This window comes from Ambystoma mexicanum, chromosome 3p (genome assembly GCF_040938575.1).
Source record: "Ambystoma mexicanum isolate Mex_15411 chromosome 3p, UKY_AmexF1_1, whole genome shotgun sequence".
In the NCBI taxonomy this organism is placed as follows: domain Eukaryota; kingdom Metazoa; phylum Chordata; class Amphibia; order Caudata; family Ambystomatidae; genus Ambystoma; species Ambystoma mexicanum.
In genome coordinates this window covers 826,134,608-826,155,154 of record NC_090925.1, presented here as the reverse complement: position 1 = coordinate 826,155,154, position 20,547 = coordinate 826,134,608, and the positions used below count along the sequence as shown (strand labels likewise).

Here is a 20,547-nt window from a genome sequence, read left to right as displayed (position 1 = left end):
TGTGCATTAACATAGATGAAGTCAATAATTCCCTGGCTACGAGCACAGTGCCAAGTAGTTCTGGGTGGAATGTCCCGAGCGAATGCACAATTTAACATAAACAGATTTCAGGATTCAATGAAACTTGTCCACTTAACAAGCCGATGTCTTTCAGATTTGCAATTCGGACCCAAGCAGTGAAGGTTTAAATCGCCAGCTAAAATGATGTGGTTTGTATACCCATCGAGAGTGACAATATCAATAGCTTTGTTCACAGATTCGAGAAACCATTCATCAGAAATACCCAAGGGATTCCAGTAAACATTAATTGCAGCACATGAAAAGTTTTTTCCAACAATTCTAGTCATTTGTAAAAATGCATTTGGAGAGAACCAAGGTTCGACTTTTAAGGTGGAAGACTGCTCGACAGCGGTTAACAAACCAGAGGTAGGACGCCCTAGGCAACCTTTCACTGCAGGTATCAAAAGGACATCATAATTATTCCATGATGGAACGCTAGTAAGCCAAGATTCTTGTAACAAAATTACATCATGGTCTAACAACTGCAAAGGCCGATTATTTAATAAATGCCTGTGCCCTCTGGAATTCCAACTGATCAAACACAAAGCAGGTTCTAAAGATTTAGAATGCTAACATTGGTTACTTTTAGGGTCACAGTGACATTTATGGGAGGAAAAACCTTGAGTTTTGTTTGTATTTTGCTTTGAATGTGTGTCCTGTTGTCGTGTTAATAAGCAATCTGGGGAATCAGAAGTTGGAAAAGGATAAAGCCAAAATCAAGGAGTTGAGACTTCAAAGCCCAGATTGCATTAACTATGACCCTCGAATTGATCCAGAGATTTACAGAGGACCGTTTGGAATGATCAATGAACTCCACTAGCTCAACGTCGATGGTGCCAATGTCATCGAGCTCAGGAATTTCACTAAATATTGACAACACAGAGTTAAGATTATATTGTTTAGCTGGCAAGGGCTTGCAACTGAGTGTCAGTGAATGAACCGCTGGGCGCTTAAGACACGCAGTCACAGGTTTTTGATTAGCTGGAATGGGCGGAGCATTGGAGATTGGCTGGTTTACACTATGAACTTTAGATTGGGAAGAGGCAGAAGCCTCAAAAAATTCAGTGCAGATTGAATCAATCTTTCCATGTCACTAGAAGCAACAAAATCAGAGGCAGGAACATTTGTCTTATTCTGAAATGGCGCCTGGACCACGATTTGCGCTGAGTTGGCCTTGTCAGACACTCGTGAACATGTTATTTGCGCTTTCTGTGCAACAGGAGCAGAAGGCTCATGCATATTAACCATTTCACACTGCGAAAAAGTCAAGTTCTTGGCAACAGATTTGGAGGACATGTATTCATCGGCTACTTGCCTTATTTCTTTACAACGCTTTTCATTGTTCGAAACTCCCATGGCCAAAAGAGGTTTAACACAAAAGCCATTGGATGTTTGTCTTTTAGAAGTGTTTTGAGACATGTCAGCAGCAGCACTTAACAGATTATTTAAAGGACTATAAGCCATTGGAGAGGCAGCTGGGACTGGCAATAGCTTTGCCTTCTTTGCCAGCGATTGTTGAAAATATTTTTTTGCTATAGCTTTGGAGGCGATTGCAGTAGTTGTAACTGGAGTTGAAAAGGTTCTTGACAAAGGATTTAGTTTGAGTTGTACGTTTGGCCACAGATTTGATGTTTTTAGATTTTTTTTTATTTTTTGAAAGGACACCCTTTTTAGACCTGGACTTCACTACATCAAAAAGGTTTGTATTAACACCAAAAAGTGAGTAATATGTTTTTTTTTGCTGGTCAACTGATGTTTCATCTGCAACATTCATCAGATCAATTATAGGATTTGCTATGCATGTAATGGTATGATAACAATGTACAGGAACGTCAGATTGGAAAGAAGTCTGGGAAACTACTGACCCTCTAATACTAGGTAAGGTAGCAGGTTGTCTCAGACTTTCAAGCTTATTGGAGATCGTAAGTTGCTCAGATAGTAGCTGATTAAGCTGATTAGAATGGACATCAGCCTTGTTAGCTAAAACTTCAAACAGTTTGGCCAGAGCAAGAATAGCAGTGTTCATGGAAGTCAGAGCAATGCCAATGTTTACACTTTGAGTTTCAACCAATCCAACATCAGGAGTACCTTTGTCACCCATTTTTCGTGGTGTTGGAGCAATAAATGACAAGTTAGCCACAGAGTTGGCAGCACTGATGTTAGTGAATAAAATTGGAGACCTAGATAGATTTTCAGAAAAGGTGTGTGCTCATAAAGCAGAAGCATTTGTATCAAGATCAATTACAGCCATATTTCCGGTGTTCGATATGGTTGACAGTTTGGAACTAGAAGTGTCATTTACAGACAAAGCAGAGCTGTTAGATGCTTTGACAGATGGCACAACAGCATCAGTTAACACATTTTTTAGCATAATACTGTCTGTAAGAGACACATTTTCCTTTGCAAAAGTGACCATGGAGACAGTCGACGGCACGGACTTCGATATCTCACCGGTTATTCCATCATCCGTGGCATCGATCCTGGTAGATTGTCCGTGAGATACGTCCTTTTTTGAAACAGCAGATTTTTTGTCCACACAACCAGGTGCTGCTGCTAAGGTGATTCCTTTATTGAAATCAAAAGAGTCCACATGACTTGGTTCACGACAAAAAGGGCGAATGTCCATCCCTAATAATAGCTCAGCTTTACTTTTTGTTTTAGATTTCATGATGCTCATGCGAGGGGTAGAGCTTAGTTGAGATGTTTTGGTTGGAGAGGATGGTGAATTAGAAGGAAAGCTCACACCATTAGTGGAATGTAAAGCAGTTACAGTGGGCATCCCCAATTTTAAAGAGGTAATGCCTCGTTTCATATTGAAAAGAGAGTTCATGAGCTCAGAGGCAAAACGCTATGCAGAATGTGGATTAAGAATTATTTTAACTGATAACTGATAAGCCCACAGACTAAGACTCTCACCACTCACCACGACGAACGCGGTGAAGCGGCAAAGCAGGGCTTAACGGGGCTTCACGGGTATAAACAAAAAAAGAATATATCAGCATATATATGCAAATAGATGATTAACTATGGGTTTCTTGGAGAAATCTTCACCTGCGGGTAGTTGAAGTGCGGATATAAGTCCGTTAAAACGCTGAATTCACAAAGAAGCACAGGAACTCCAGAGTAACCCGCGGCAAAGCGGGACTTAACAGGGCTTCACGGGTGTAGCAATTAACCCCGTTCAGATTCAGCCGAATAAATCAAGGGCCATGCATGACATTGTTGGTACTTCCGTTTCAGGCCGGTCCCCGTCTCCAATCAAACTCACCAGACAGAACCTGTGCGTTTTGAAGAATTGATTTACAAAAGCAACCGCTTGCAGTGATTCCTGTGCAAAGCACATGCCCTTTCCACCATGCCCAAAAGTGTGCATCCTACTCCTATTACAGTAATATGGCACAGCAGTTCACACAAAACTAGCATTTGCTAAATATGTGTTCCAGCGCCATCTACTGGAAAGAAAGAATAGGGGAATTCTCCAAAAAGTACTGTGCCCAGCTTGCGTAAATGGTACGAAAATTTTTAAAAAATGTGGTGTTTTTACATTATTTTACTGCATAACAAGCCCCTATACGCTCCTTATCTGGCGGGCTGCACGGCCCTGCTTCGATCCATCTGGAAAAGGGTCATACCACCACAATCATGTAGCGGTAGCCTTGGTATACGTTTATCATATTGACATAGTCGATATGGAGGTGTAAGAAGGGGCCTTCCGGCCCTGACCACCAATAAGTGTGCACCTAACTATTTAGATATAGGAAAGCAGTGAGATAGTCAAGGGCAAGGACCTCTACACCTTGATTGCAGGCATTACACCATCGCTATCTAGGGATGGCTGGACCACAATCCAGGTGCATGAGGTACTTGAACGCACGGCTAAATAGCTATTAATAGGGACTTAGATTCAGGAATAACCTTTTAATAAAATAACTACTGTCTATTTTATACTAAAAGGGTACTCACCTGGTCTTCTCCATACTTTCCCCTGCGATCCCTGGTAGCCATGCCAATGCCATGTCTGTCCCATACTGAAATACTTCGGGGCCTACCGGCTCCCCCCTCTGCACGCTTTTACCACAATATGCCTGAAGAATTTGCCTTACCGTGAGCATGTGTATGCCTGGTGTGGACCACACTATACCTTTGTCTGTGAAGGAGATGGTCATGTTCAATCTACTCATTACATCACGGCCCAAGATATTTAAAGGCGCATGTTTAAAGTATAGTAGGGGTATCGATAGATCATGATCTCCAATAGATAAGGAGATGTTATTAGTGAATGGAACCACTTCTCGAGCCCCAGAAAAACCTTTAGTGTTCATGGCATCGCCTGACAAAGTATTTCCCCTCCCGTACGCATGACCTGGTGGCCCCCGTATCAACCAGAAAGGAAAAAGTCTAGTCACCTATCGCCACCTTTATGCGAGGTTCCTCTGCAGGGTTAGGTGTTATCGATAGGATGGGACACAATAAGGTAGTCTGTGGACTGTCGTATTACGGGTACTGTCATGATGCCTACCCCCGGACATCCGTATCAAGCCCATCAGCCCTGGGAGCAGGCATCCAGATATTTAATAAAATCCCAGCAGCCCAGGCTGGAGGCTGTCTGGGTTCAGTCCTGGCGCCTTAGGCGCCAGGCTCATAATAGAAATCAGTCCTGGCGCCATAGGCGCCAGGCTCATAGACTTTACTTACCTCATGCAGACCATGCTGCAAATGAATCCAAGCCAACGTGAGGCCTGGATGGGACTATTTTAATACAGGGACTATTTTTTACTCGGGTGTGGTTCTAGGGACTTCTTACCTGGAACTACTTTGTAGGTTATTTAAACCACGCCCGAACAGCAGCACATGCTTCGTGTTATTCTGCATCCAGCAGCGTAACGCTCACCGTGCCTACAGTGAGCATCCAGTCTTCAGCCACGCCTGTCTCGAATCCAGAGCTCCTAACAATAGAAGAAAGAAGAAGTAAAGGTTAGAACACAGATATTATTTCAATCCTTACCTGAATTCCGGATCCATCACGTCTTTGAACTTGAAAATTATTCTACACGTGTCGCATCGCCAGCTGCAGCGCCCGCCATACTCACTAGTCCTCACAGCATTTTTCGATCCGGCGCAACCTCCATCATTTTCTTCGCCGAATTCCACCATCTAGGGGACAAAAGAAACATAAGGTGAACCGAGAGAGCAAACAAATACATCCTCTCCACCATAGACTTACCTGATTAACAACCGGAGGCATTATTCTGTGACAAACCGCAACTTCTTACGCCGCACCTGTAAGGAGAGAGAAACGAGCAATTTAAATACACGCATCTTTTACCGGACAGTGTTGGGTAATACAGACTCTTACCTGAACACCATCAGCTGCCACAAGACAATCTTCCCTTGGATCCAGCTGCAACACAAGAAAGGAATGTACAAGAGTGAACATCGGACATATTGAACTCTTTGAACTTTATACTTACGGGTTCTCGCCTGGAACCTCGGAGTCAATATTAATCCGGAACTCTTCCAACGCCTTCAAACTAGTGAAGTAACTGGTATCTACGTGCCCCTGCATTCCATGCAGGATGGAGAGCTCATCATTTAAAAACATAAGGTGAGCTTATTGAAAGTGAATATTGGTGGTGATAGTGGGGAGAACAGTGGGGTGCCATTACTAGAATCCACGGGTGGCTAAAACCCTTTCTCCACTTGCAGGAGAATACTTCTACGGGTCAAGCAGACGAGATTAGGCGGACCAGTCCAGTCTCATCTCTGCACTACGCTTCACGTTGGAGGAGGTCGCAGCTGTCCGGGTCCGATCGAAGCCCCTGTGGGAGCCAGGTGAGCGTAACAGAACGCGAAGCCTATCTACAAATCCCCACCCGGGCGTTATGGAAACCTCCGAAACAGACCAACTAGCCCAATTATTAGGGGAATTTAGGGCGGAAGTGCACTCTGCGCGCCAAGAGACTAATGCCCTCAGGAGAGAACTGATTGTGTCAAAGGAACGCACAGATCTTCCTAAACAACTGCTGCAAAATCAAGCTGGGCAAACACCCCTACCAGAACTCGGGGGAAACCCATCTTCTGTTTCATCGAGCAATCCTGTGCAAGTAATCCTACCAGGGGCTATTCCTTTAGCGCCACCCGAACGCTTTGCTGGGGAACCAAAAAGGTTTGCAGTGTATATGAATCAATGCCGCTTGCACTTTTTATGCAGACCTGGAGCTTTTCCAAATGACCAAGCCAAAGTAGCCTTTGTACTATCATATCTTAGTGGCAGCGCATCTGACAGGTCAATTCCACTAGTCAACCAGGATGACCCTCTTCTTCGGGACTTTCAGGGGTTCCAAAGAAGCATGGAAAGACTATTCGCCAGACATTCACAGGGACAGGCCCTGGATAACAAACTTTTATCCCTACGACAGGGTAATCAGGATCTGCTAACCTATATCGCAACCTTCAATAGGTTGGTGGTGGAAACCGGATGGCCTGAGGAGAAATGAATTACATTATTTCATCGTGGGCTTCGGGGAAAACTCAAAGGTGTTTTGGCTCAAGTTGTGAACCCACCTCAGGATTGCGCAGAATATATAGACTTAGTGGTCCAGTTAGACCACCAACTTCAGAATAGAAAGGCTGGTTGAGCTAAGTTCGAGAGTCGGGTATGGGTTAAACCCAAATTTACCCCCAAAGGAACAGATGCATCAGAACCTATGCAGATCGGGGGGGTTAAAGGACCCTTAACTCAAAAGGAAAGAGAAAAGAGACGGCAGATGCAATTGTGTCTGTACTGTGGAACCGCAGGACATTTTCTACGGGATTGCCCTATAAAACCACCCAAGAAAGTAGTAGGAGTTGCTGACAAAAGTCAAATAGAGCCTGATTCGGGAAACAACCATGCCCGACAAGCGTAGAGGTCAGCTTGCTGAGCTTAAAGAAGGACACTCAGACCACCCACCTAATTACACCAATGGTCCTAATTGATCCAAGGCAGCCATCACGTATGCACACAGTAAGGGCATACATTGATAGCGGGGCCGTAGGAAACTACATGGACCACGAATTGGCCTCAAGGATGAATCTACCCCTTTGCAAAAAGACCACTTCGGATGTCATCACCACAGTCGATGGAACTGAAATTGCCTCTGGGCCTGTAACTCATTTCACTACTGAGCTGACACTGTTGGGTCAAGATGATATCATCGATAAAGCGGTACCAGTGAGAGATCTTGTCTTTAAATGGGTTATTAATGCTGAGCTGTGTTGTATAAAATAATAGCCAGACTGGGGGCAAAGGCCGCTCCCATTGCGGTCCCGCTCACTTGGAGATAAAAGCTCTCATCAAATGTAGTTGTTAGTCAGGGCCCTGACTGGCTATTATTTTTATGTCTGAATACGAACAACAACACAGCTCAGCATTAATAACCCATTCAAAGACAAGATCTCTCACTGTTACCTCTTTATCGATGATATCATCTTTATATGGCAGGACATTGATTCCCCAGTAGAGAACTTTTTACATTGGGTGAATGATCAAACAGAAGAAATCCAATTTACACTATGCAAAAGCAACCAGATGATTAACTTCCTGGACTTGGAAATTAGTGCCAAAGAAGAAAAAATGATCTGCTCCCTATATAGGAAAGAAACAGATAGAAATACCCTCTTGCATTATAGGAGCAATCATCCCAGTAATCTCAGAAACAATCTACCATTTGGCCAATTCTTACGGCTCAGACGCAATTGCACTGACCTTGAACAATACAAAGAACATGCCAGCATCTTGAAAAACAAACTTCTAAGCAGAGGCTACCCAAAAAAAAATTAGTTCGCAATACTACCAAGCAAGCACAATATACTCCATGTGAAACCTTACTTACCCCCAACTTACTACCTTTGGCCCAAATGCAACTAAACTCCGCCATCATCAAGATATTTTGGCCCTTGGTACAACTAAGCCTCCCGAATGACCCACCCGAGAATGGCACTCAAGCGGGGCAAGAATCTTAAGGACATGATGACCCATGCCAGGCTAAATAAAATCCCAAAGGACCAGACTTTGGAACATGCGGGAACTAGTGGGCCATCACCCATGTGGTACATGTAATGTGTGCCGGTTCACCAGGAAAACAACATCATTCCGAATTGAATGGAAGATCAAACATTTCTCAAATTGTAAAACTACAAATGTGGTCTACATCATCGAATGTCCTTGCAGACTCAGATATGTAGGCCAGACTCAGAGGCAAGTCAACAAAAGGATTGGCGAACATTGCTCTAGGATTTGATGTCGAGTCGACACAGCACCATTAGTCTCGCACTATGTGGAGTATCAACACAGTACGGACGATAAACACTGGTGGATTGTAGACACAGTAGTCAATACCACCAATGCATCCAATGTGCTGAACCATAAGGAATCATGGTGGATTTTTAAACTTAAAGCCACCACTAAGGGTTTCAACGAGGCCATGCCAACCACCTTCAGATGACCGATTAGTCCCTACCCTTACAACCAATAAATTGGGGGACCTACTACATCTCTGCCCTCACACGAATAGGACAGCTGATTGTATTGTTGTACTTAAGCAATATGTCATCTTACGTACAACTCGTGAAAACGTACACACAATCATTTCATGCAAATCAATTAATGTTGTACACAAGAAGTGTGTATTTGCAATGTGTTACATCTTGTGCCAACTTTGTCTTTTCTGCATGTGCTATTGTTCACTTTTACTTGGTATAAACCCGTGAATACGCATATATATACTGTATCATCATATGCAAACCAATTTATGCTGTGCACAATAACTCTGAGGTTCGCAATGCTTGTGTCACTGTTCATTTTGTGTACAATACGAAGCTCACAGCCACCACGGCAACACACTGCTTTACCATTCACTCCATACGAAACCACTAGCATATGGGGTCTTTACATCTGTGCCCTCCACAATCTTTTCCTACATGCCCCCTTGTCCAACAGCCCTAATTGTAGTCCACACGATAGAGGCTCTATGTCCATTCTTTTTCCTTTTCCTTTAAGAAATATCGTGCCCCGTACAAACTGAACGGTTACCATGCCAACCCCCGGGCCTGCACTAATCGCGCATACGCAGGGACTCATACACTCCATACCTGCGCCTGCGCTGTGCGCACCCGAGACACAGCTCTGCTTTTTCACTGTACCTGCGCCGGCCTTCGCAGTCGGTATCCGCAGCCCAAGAAAGCAAACGACTCATCTCTGGACACGCACGTATGAGCGCACTGCAGGGCTAGCCGCGTGGAAACCAGGGGTCAATCGCCCCCGCCACGGAAGCCATCCGTGCTTACAGCTCCACCTTTCCACTACGGTTCAGACCAACACAGCACGGGCCGGCGCCTGTCGGCCCCTGCTTTCAGAAATGTTATCAGCGTCAAAAAATCTTTTTAGCATCTTCTTTTAAACTTTGCCCTGGTTTCCTACTCTAGGGTCCTGTAGCCACACCAAGGCACGGCTAAATTCAGACCCCAGAAACCGGGGAGCCCCACAAACACGTGGGCCACCGGCTGATCGCCATCTACAAGCATCCTTCAAAGGGATTTTCCCAACCGTGCACAGCCAAGAATCTCCCAGTGGCTGCAAGATTGTGCCTACAGGTACATTTATGTCATTTTTTCTAGTCAAGCACACCACTATACATTAGTGATTTTTACCATTTATGGTTATACTCATTTGCCTATACATATATGTTTTTTATAATTTTTCCCAAACCTTAGTGCATCCAGCACACCAGCTACCTATCTGCAGGAACCTCCTCCTACAGTTTGAAGAGGTCTGCTACACATCACTCCCAGTTCCCTGCCAACACCGACTGGAAGAAAACACTACCCTCTGACTTCCGTCCAGGTCAGTAACCAAGTGCCAGCAAGCCAGTGAACAATGACACCATTGTTCACCCACATGGTCCCAATTAGATTTTATTGCATGCCAGTATTACTAGCATCAGATTTAATCCTTCTAGATGAGCTCTACAACAATTTGAGCCCCTCTCTTTTTCTCTCTTTTCCTTTGTTTCTCACATAGGGGAGACCAAGTCGAGGCCCATGAAGAAGGCTTTCTGCCGAAACGTCACGGGACCACATCATTTTGAGGGCTTCATTCCCCCAATCCTGCTCCATAATTCGATCCATTTCTAGACGTTGACCAACGACTAGGTCCCTTTTCTCTAGGAGCCAGCAATAAATTAACCCAGGTTCAGAAAGAAATAATGTCTTTTCTCTGACACATGGTTTTGACTCCACACATTCCATATAGGTGTTTGACTTGTGTTTAAATAATATACTATGTTTCTTTGCATTCATTGCACACTTAGGCAAACCACCAATGATTGTGCATCTGTTTTTTTTGTTTGTTAATTTTTCTTAAGCATTTGCCATTCTTTCTTTGTTGCATCTGTTTAATAAGATGAATGTGATTTGATCCACATGTACACCAGAAAACGAAAAAGTTTCATGTTAAACCTAAATGCAGAAAATTCTCTCTGCATCTATGAACACTGGCTAAATAAAAAGCTACAGTGCACCCTTGAAGGGCCCAATTGCTCATCTTTTTGAATACGTATGACAGTTAGCTTAATGAAATAGCTTTTGCCATATTATGCATGCTGAATAACATAGCCTTTACCAAAATATATATGTAAAGAGACTTAAAGTAAGTGGCCATCCCTCTTGTTTCATTAGCTCTTAAGTCCTCCCACTTGTTAATGAGCTGACCCTCCAGTTACATAGTTTGTAAGTTTCTCAATCTCCCTGTTGAGCCTGCGCCTGGACTTCTCCATGCCCATGTGAGCCGTTGTCCCACGCCCTTTCAATCTGGCCACCACCTCTTTACCAGATGATGTCAGTGCCAGGTGATTATTGCGCCAGTGTGCACAGGCCTAATTGAATCTGAGCCCATAGGCGGTTCCCCCAAGGGGGCAAGATGTACCAAACACACTGGGCGCTGGCCACTTTCTGCTACACCCCTCATACCGTAACCCCGGAGCACAAGTGGATTACTCACACCTTACGCTTTCCTTCTAAATTCATCCTAAACTTCCATGTCCCCCAATCTATAGAACTGCTGTCTCCTTTGGTTGTAACTTCATCTCAATTAACTTCCCAGGTGGTTAACAGGCACGTCCAGGCTGGTGGGTGTGGCCAAATCCAACCCCTCTGTTAACCAGTCATTTTTTGGGGGAGCGTTTGAAAATCGCTCTTCGTGGAGAAACTTCCCAAACTGGAGGGGCTCTGGCCCTCCTGGGCCCACCTTGTGGGCTGATCAATAAGGGTGTCTCTCTTCACATGTATGTGAAGGTTGGTGAACTACTAAATCAAGATCTATTGGTAACCATCCACCAGGACAAAGTGTTTTTTTCTACACATTTACGCCTGTACCCTAACTTATCTCCAAGTTCAATGACAATCATCGTATTGAGTTTCTGTCTCCTTTGGCCATAATATGCTTTCACTTAGTGGCCTTTGTAAATCAGCACTGGCCCAGGACTACCTAGTGAGTGCTACCATTGAAGGCCTATGTTGCCCCCCCGCCCCTTCAGCCTGGTAACGATGTACCAACCTGGTGGTCGAGGCCCTCCAATTGTGCACAAACCCGAAATTTCAATCAACAGTGTACTTGTGCCATCCTCCGGTTTTGCCATGGCATTTATCCAGAGGCAGTGTCCCACAGCTTGCCCAACCACACAGGGTCATAGTGCGGTGTTACTGGCCAAACCTCCCAGTTGTACGTAACCACAATTGCAACTTATCAGTGCTTGTATGCCATCTCCCAGTCTTACCGCAAGCATGTACCATGTGTGAGTGTTGTCACGATCACAGACTTTAATTCCATGGGACCGGTTCCCTGCCCCAATCCTAGGGTTCCAAAGCACTATGGGTGGCCCTGGGCCAGGTTACAAGCAGGGGCAAAGTGGGCTAAAGCGTGGCAGGATTGGCGGCATGCTAAAACACTTGAGTGAACAGGCATTCGTGGGTTAATGATGTAGGAGACCTTCATGGGTTCATATGGCATTCATGGGTTAATGTAGGAGACTTTCATGGGTTAATATAATCACGTTGGGTACATCCTGTGCATGTCAGCCCCTTCAAGATGGAGGCATTATAGTTGCTGGCATCCCTAGTTGCAGGCCAGTCTTCTGGGTGTGGCTGGGGCTGGTTTACTATAAATAGCCACGCCCAGGCCTAGATCCTCGCTTTGCGTCGTTCTGCTTATGCAGCGTGACGCTCCCGGCATCGTTCCTGCAATGGAAAAAGAAGTCAACAATTAAAGACAAGACTGCATGCACGCGGGCCCTCCGATCCCCAGCAGCTGTTACCTGCATTCGATCCTCGCAGCTACACCTTCCAGGGACCTCCGTCTGCCCGCCATCTGCTCCGATTATCAGCTGTAACCTCCAGGATTCCCTCCGGCTCCTCGGGCCTCGCTCCGCTTGTCAGCTGTTACAGCCGCATGCTACGTGCTTTATCCAGTGAGCAGCTTCTCCATGGCGGAATGTTGACTTCCTTACAGCGCTCCTAGGAAACAAGGAAAAAACAACAAGAAAGGTCAGTGAGCAACAAGGGATAGATACCGCGTGCATTCCTTATACGCACAGTACAAGACAATAAAGTGCCTTGAAGACAGTAAGAACAAAAGGCGCTGCAAACAGCAAAAGCTTTGAGGACATTGTGAACAAAAGGTGCTGTAATCCGCAAAAGCAACACTAAGCGCCACAGCTGAAGGCTAAGGCACGCATTGGAACAATAAGAGCCACACGGCTCCTGAAGGCACAGCATCATCCAGGACAATACCAAAAGAGACTTAGCACCGCAAATCTAAAGACCACTTACAAGAGAACTGTCACGTGAGCATTCACACTTATCCACCTGATAGAACTCTACAATAAAGAACATTCACGCCGCAGCGGGTCTGGGCGGAACCCCAACAGCCGGTGAAGTAACAGGCTACATTCAAAAGTGCCCCTGCTAGATGGAGGATTCCTGTAACATAAAAGCAGGTCAGAAAGGACCCCCGCAGTTGGGGTATTGGGAGGTACTGGGTGGTGGTTCCTTCCTGCACAACGCGCCGGCTGACATTCCTGTACATCCCCTTTCAGATACACGCTTCACAGTCCAGTACTCCAGTCCATACCAAGTGACAGTTAGCAGAGGATTCCAGGTGCCCCTGCAGAGCTACGGTGAGCGTTAGTGTCCCACATCTTACCATTTCAGCAGTGCCTTGTGGGTCATTATGGTGCATTTCTGGGCAGCTCTATTAACTTGCGCCCAAGCCATAATTCAAATTTATGAAGTAGCTCATGCCACTGTCCAGTTTTACCTTGTGCATGCACATTGTGGGAGGTCCCACAGCTTACCAAAGCTTTTTGGAGGGCCCGGAGTTGTGTTACTGGCAGACCCTCCAGTTGTACATAAAGCGAAATTTGAACTTATGGTGCATTCATGCCATCATCCAGTCTTTCCACTGGTAAATCATTGCGGGATTGCCCCACAGTTTACCAGACCTTTCGGGATCGTTATGCTGCGTCCTGGTCACACTCCTGGGACCCGGCTGAGGTGGTCGTAGACTTCCTCTATTATTTTCATATCCTATGACAACACATAATCACAAATCTGTTATTCGCACCGTAAATATGCAACAATGTCCCCCCAGCTGGCACCATCGAGAAGTAACAACCCTCAGTGGATCCCCAAGTCCATCAACCTTGGTTGCCATGGCCAAACCAGCTGCTGGCGGACTGACCGCTGTAGTAGCAACTACGGTGCTGCTGCCAGCATGCAATCCACCAAGCTGTCTCTGTTTATTAAAACCTGAGAGTGAACCTGGCCGTGGTCAGAGTCACCATGAAATTACTGTGGTTTTGATTTATACCTACACATTTCAGTCCCACATTATACCCTCTTCTAGGCAGGTGTGCCTGCCCCACTGGCCTGCCAGCCACTGGAAGCAGGCAACTGGAGGGGTATTGAATTCGATATAACCGCACCTTATCACCTTTCCGTTTTGCGTTGATGCCTTTTTTATTTTTATTACCGTCCTTCATTAAACATAAGGATCCCAAAAAATTGTTTACACAGTGCCCATGAATTTAAACATTGAACTAAAGTGCAAATGCGCTAAACTGGGCAACCCCCACGGGCTCTGGCTGTGCCCCAAAAATTGTCAGACTTAAATGGGGAATGGCACACAATTGTAACTACCCATTCCTTTCCTTTGCGACCCAGTACCAATAGCACCCATTGCGATGAAATAAGATGCCAATAGTGTATTTCAGAATCTGTACTCAGAAACCGAGGTCGAACTACTGACTATAACATGCGTAAGCGCATCTTAGGTTCATTGTGGCCATGAGCCTAAAGGCCTTTAACCATTGCCAGCCCATCGCCTGATCATTTTAATAAACTGATATCAAACTCCTTCCTACCTTTTATGACCAGTTCTAATGGCAGCCTTAAAACCATTAACATCCTCAGTCTCACTGGATCTGAATAACGTTTAAAAAGGGGTTATGGTAAGCCTAGCACTAGTTTTACCCATAACAGGCTATTCCAAGCTGCGCACCAACTGAATAAAGGGCCCCCTTATAAATGTGATGCAAATTGTTCTTTTACGAAGATATTTAATCTGGTCCACTGGTGGGGAATAAAGTACTTATACAGCAGATACTTACTACGCCTTGAGTGTCAAGGAAAATCTCTCACCCGCTTTATACACGGCCAACCTTACTACTCGTTTCCAGCTCATTACCTGTCCCTTGACCAGCTTGCCTAATGATCTTTTCTCCACTTAGGGCATCCCCTTGAACCTGCATTTGCACATAAAACAATTTGTTATTACCACAAAGCAGATATAAGGCATTCCGTTGTCGTCCTTCAGGGACTCTTATGTTTGTCCCGAAACTTTTGCCTTGTGGATAGATACCGTCCCAATAATTAAATCAGTATTCACCTAACTGATTAATTAGCCACACCCCGCCATTTTGGGAACTCTTAGTACGTGAAATTGCTACACGCCCATAAGGACCATGTACTCCCAAAGTAACGCCTCCTGGACAACCCATTCAGTACCTCAAATAACTATCCTGCTCTTCTATGGAGCCAGAAGGCAAGAAAACCTGACACGTCCATGCCATGCACAGCTACTAGCCAGCTGTTCCCTAACCATACAGTAAGTATCCTTTCGGACAAGGATACAGATCTGCAAAGGCACATCAAAAATGGTGTGCTTCATGCAAATCCGTGCAAACATAAAATTGATCTGGCAAGTTCACGAATATCTTCTTCGTACAATGCATCTTACTGCAGATCTGGTCAAGCCACCCCCTGCTTAAGAAACAAGACTACAACTTAATGAGCAATCCACCAACCAGGACATTGGATGCGAGCCACACAAACGGCCTGTAAGCATAACTGCACAATTGCTTCAGCGACCTTGTGAAATTTATACAGTAATGGATGATCCCTCCCTACCACTGGTCCCACTTGATTACTGTCCGCCCTTTGTTTATGACACAGGCTCCCAGTATTTTTTTATATAAACAGAAACTGTTTTCCACCTGGGTTATATTAATGCAGTTTGAACAAAGCAAACCAGCATAATCTCCATCAACCTCATCCCAACTACTAGGTACTCCTGTTTCTAAAAAACGCAAGGCCCTGCTCGGCCTTCTGCTTATTTGCATTCTGGTATTTGTAGTCTCTTTACCAAGAAGTGGAGCATACTACGTAAGGAAACCCTACCAAGGCAAACGAAACACGAGGGCAAGTAAAGAGTCCCTACTTCCATAATCCTCAGCCATCCCCTATGCAATTCACGGTATTGCAAATTTTTGCGGCATAATGCCAATAACCTATGAGTCATCATATAGTACCTACTGCGCGTGTGAGGCAACTGACCTAGTGGATATGCACGCACCTACCTCTGAAATCCCACAGTTATGGGCTGTGTATAAGCTGTGGGGATCTGCAAAGCACTACTCTTTGGCCATGCACACGCACCATTTTGAACATGCTACCATCACTGGCCAGTAAATACCACAACACCACGTGTTGCACATGTCGTCTTGCTCCAAGGGCATGCATGTGGCCCTTGCGCCATCCTCATTTCCCTGAAAACATTAGTCCGCAATACATTGCCGTCGAACTATTGCGCCTCCCAAAACCTGTGCCCAAGCTTAACAAAAGCAGCTGCTATGGCCGACCCGTAGTCCTACACACCGGAACACTGCGTGGCTCAAAGACATTGCCACACTGTGGATGCAAATAGCGAGGGCCCGTAGACCTAACAGGACATTCCCCAAGGCAGCTCGGTGGCCGCACACCAGACACACACATCCTGGCAAACTTGTGGGATTTAGGAGCAAAGCTCCAAGGCTAACATAAGCACGATAAATTAATCCAACAGAGGAGCGCATTCATGCATTTTTCTACAATTATTAATTTGAAACAGATATGCAGCATGGATGCCACTGCAAGCGCACGTTGTGCTTGCTCAATCCACGCTGCTGCCGCATGTAAATGAAAATGCCACTGATCCTAATTTCAAAACATGGCGAACTGGAAAAATCCATAACGGAAGCCATAAACCAACAAATTACATATCAAATTAACTCAGTGTGGAAAGCCACGGGGCAGCAGAAAAAAGAAAATGAGCTAAATATAAAGTCAAATGTGCAGCGCAGAATGGGAAATATAGAAGCCCCCAAATGCGCCATCCGATCCCATCCTGCACAAACCCATGGTTTCAGTTCAAAGGTTTTCGCCAGCAATAAAATGTGCCTCTTGCGCAACGCAACATAAATGCGATACTACTGAGCCTGGCTTTCCAAGTAGAGTGCTGGAACTGCGTTGTTCGGTGTCATCCTGCTTCCAAAATGGGTGCGTTACCACTGCTACTTCAGTGAAGAAATACTAGCACGCAAGATCATGATTCCGCTGACCCCCTACATTTAACAATAGCTATAGGCAAAATTGCAATTGGCTCCCTGCTTGTTACCAATAATCTGTGACCACTCTCATTACCCAGTTGAAATGATGCACCAATTTCTTGGGAATACAATCCCTAATGAACAAAGTGCTGTGATGCTGTGAAGGCACAGGCACACCACATTGCACTGTCGCCAATCCGGAAAAAACTATCAGCACAGTCTCAACCCTATGCACCCTTGCCAGGTTTATAATGCCCCCTCGCACCTGCAGAAGGGATGACCCACAGCATTACCCACCATAAGGTGACCGACATACGTTGCTCTGCAGGATCCCAATTCCTAATGTACATGCCACAGGCCCTGGGCTGTATGAAGTACGGCCCGATGGAGGGCATGGGGGGGTTAGAGGCAGGGTGGGGACGGAGGAAGGGTCTTGCACAAGGGGAGGGCAGCCAGGTGCCCCCCCCCCAATTCGTTGTCATGGAAACATGGCCCAAACATGGAAAAGGTGCAAACGTAACCGGTGGGAGGCCAGGGGAGGGCCGGCCCCCCACTAGAATGACAAAGGAAGAAGAACTATAAGAATGGCCTCTTGGCAAAGCAGAGGTCCTTGCCGAGACACTGGAGGCTTCGTTCACCCCGAACAAGGTAAGTAGGCTCTCAGACAGACTGGAGGAAGCAGTTGAGAAGTACCTCGCAGATCACGGAACCGGGCTGGGAGCAGAAGACATCAAGGAGTGCACAAGCTCTGAGGTAGCAGGACTTGCAGAAAAGCTGGCGAACGGCAAGGCACCGGGGAGAGACGAAATAACCAACCTGGCAATCAAGAACCTCCCACCAGCATCAATGGAACATCTCACAGAGATCTTCAATGCATGCATGAGGCTCCAGCACTTCCCGAGTTCCTGGAAAGAAGCAAGGGTCATCGTTTTTCCAAAGGCCGGCAAACCACTGAGGGATCCAGCAAACTACCGCCCCATCAGCCTGCTTTCTGGATTATCGAAGCTCCTGGAGAAGGTCCTCCTCGCTCGACTCAGCAACTTCACCTCTGAAAGAAATCTACTAGCAAAGGAACAGTTTGGATTTCGAAAGGAGCATGCAACGACTCGTCAGCTACTGAGAGTGGTGGACACCATCAGCCACGGATTCAACATCAAGAAGTCCACAGGAATCGTCTTCCTGGATGTCGCCAAAGCATTCGACCGAGTCTGGCACAAGGGACTGCTGCACAAGATGATTGGCCTGGGATTTCCGAACTACCTGGTGAAGACGATTGCAAGCTACCTGGGAGGCCGCACCTTCCATGTCGCCATGCGGTCTGAGATGTCCTCTTCACATCCCATCCGAGCAGGCGTGCCACAGGGATCGAACCTCGGACCCTTCCTGTTCAACCTCTTCACCAACGACATCCCGACAGATCTCCACAAGACGAACCTGGCGCTGTATGCAGACGATGCTGCAGTCATCTCCCAGTCATTCAGCGAAAAGGAAGTGGCGAAGAATCTGCAAGCTTCATTGGATACCATCGCAAAGTGGTACAGCGACTGGCGGATAGAACTCAACACCAGCAAGACAACTGCAACGCTGTTCACCAGAAAGAAGATCAAGGAGCACCCACACATCAGCCTCAACGGGGAGACCATCAAATGGAAGAGCAGCAGCCGCTACCTCGGTGTGACCCTGGACAGCAAACTCAACTGGGAAAGCCACATCGAGAATATCAGCAGAAGGCAACAGGAAAGAGGGCAGCGCTGTACCCACTCCTGAAGAGCAAGTCCATGCCCCTCCATACAAAGATCAACGTCTACAAGGCGATCATCAGACCAACCCTGACTTATGCCTCCCCAGCATGGATGACCTGCCATGAGCCACACTGGAAGAGTCTTCAGATAGTCCAGAACAAGGCCCTGCGGATATCGTCTGGAGCTCCAATCTTCACAAGGATAGCAGACCTTCACAGAGACCTGGACATCGAGATGTTGGATGAACATCTAGCGAAGCTGAGTAAGAACTTCTGCCAAGAATTGGATCAGAACCCGAACCCTCTGATCAGAAGACTCACTGCCACCACTGCAAACCCCTTCGACCGCTACCCGCGGCCCATCACTGTGAAGACCCTGTGAAACTAGCCCTACTGTGACAAGACCACACAGACCAAGAAGAATACAAACCCACGACTACATACTCAACCCGAGAAGATGGAGTAACGAGGCTCAAGCCTCGGTATCCAAAAAATCACCGCTGATGGATAAAAATCTATCAGCAAGAAGAAGAACAAGCGCTCAGGAGAGGCACATTCTCAACAAGGAGCACACTCCGCTCGGGTACTGCTCCTTGAGTCTAGGAAGGACTGGAGGATTTGTTTTGACTGGCACTGCAGAGGACAAACTTGCGTTATCCTGCTGCAGGGGCCAGAGGAGCAGTGCAGAGGACATCAGGCAGTGGAGCTTACAGGCGCACACACAGCTAGGGTACAGCCTGCAGTGTCGAGACGGAACGAGGAACAGAAGGCTGCAGCAACGGAAGGCAAGCTCCAGCGGCGGTTTGACAGGCGGCGTTAGCAGAAAGAAAAGAAATCTGCACCTACCGCATTTGGAAGGACCCAGGCAATGGAAGCGGGGCAAGTGGCGGCCTGCACCTGGCGTAGGAGGAAGACCAGCAGCAGAGGGGTAGCCAGCTACCATCAAGCGTCAAACCCGCTGCAGGAAGTGACACCCGAAGGCCCAGCACATCGCTGTATCCACACCAGGAGGGAGTTGCAGCAAGCCGCGGGAACGCACCAGCCAGGCAGGCTGTGGAGCGAGCGGTCCGAGGTGTTACAAGCCCGCAGAGGATCCCATGGGCCGGTGTTGTATGCTATCCTGCCTCCCATGGTAGCTTGTGGGAGGCAGTGTTCGGCAATCTTCAGAGTCACGCCCACTTGATGGCTACAGCCATACATGCAGCCGAAATGAAAAGCTAATGTCAAAGCCCACCCTCCTACATTTCTGTTCCTGGGATTGGCCAGTGATCTGCGTAGCTCCACCCCTGTCCTTGAGTGCCCGTGTCCATCATTTAAGCAGTTCTCATATTTTCTTCTTTTGTAGCGGCCGCAGTGTTGCCATGTCCGCTTATTATATTATAAGTGACTTTGGGCTTGTTTTTGCCCAAAGTCGCTTATAATATTAGCAGGTTGCTTGTCGCGGTTTTTGTCCACGTTTTTCCTTAATTGTGTGCTTATTGTTCTGCTTGTTTGCCAGTCTGTCTGACTTGGCCCCATTTACAAAAAAGAAAAATGAATATGAAAGGCGAACATGCCGTAAGCAGTTATGCACACGCTGTGAGGCTCGGGCTGATTGCCTTTCTGATGTGAAGCCCCATGCAGCGTCCTGGACGGGGCTGTCTGCAGCCCCTTACCGACCTGCAAGTACTCCTTTCTTTTGCATTGATGGGCTCTTTCAATATGAGAGACCCTTTGAAGATGCATTACCTAGCCAAGAGGTAAACACGGGGTATTTACAGCAACATGTAGTTTAGTCATGATGGAAAC

The 20,547-nt window shown here is 46.4% G+C and overlaps 1 long non-coding RNA gene across 1 annotated transcript in view; it reads right to left on the bottom strand.

Annotated features, from left to right (window-relative positions):
* LOC138579622 (uncharacterized) overlaps positions 1-20,191 on the bottom strand; it is an 81,867-nt gene extending 61,676 nt beyond the window's left edge. Inside the window, exons 1-2 of the long non-coding RNA XR_011304100.1 lie at positions 19,606-20,191; positions 12,411-12,609 (exon numbers count right to left, since the gene is read on the bottom strand). This is a non-coding gene — a long non-coding RNA (uncharacterized lncRNA). The remainder of the gene's footprint in view (positions 1-12,410; positions 12,610-19,605) is intronic.
* Between the last annotated feature and the right edge of the window lie 356 nt (positions 20,192-20,547).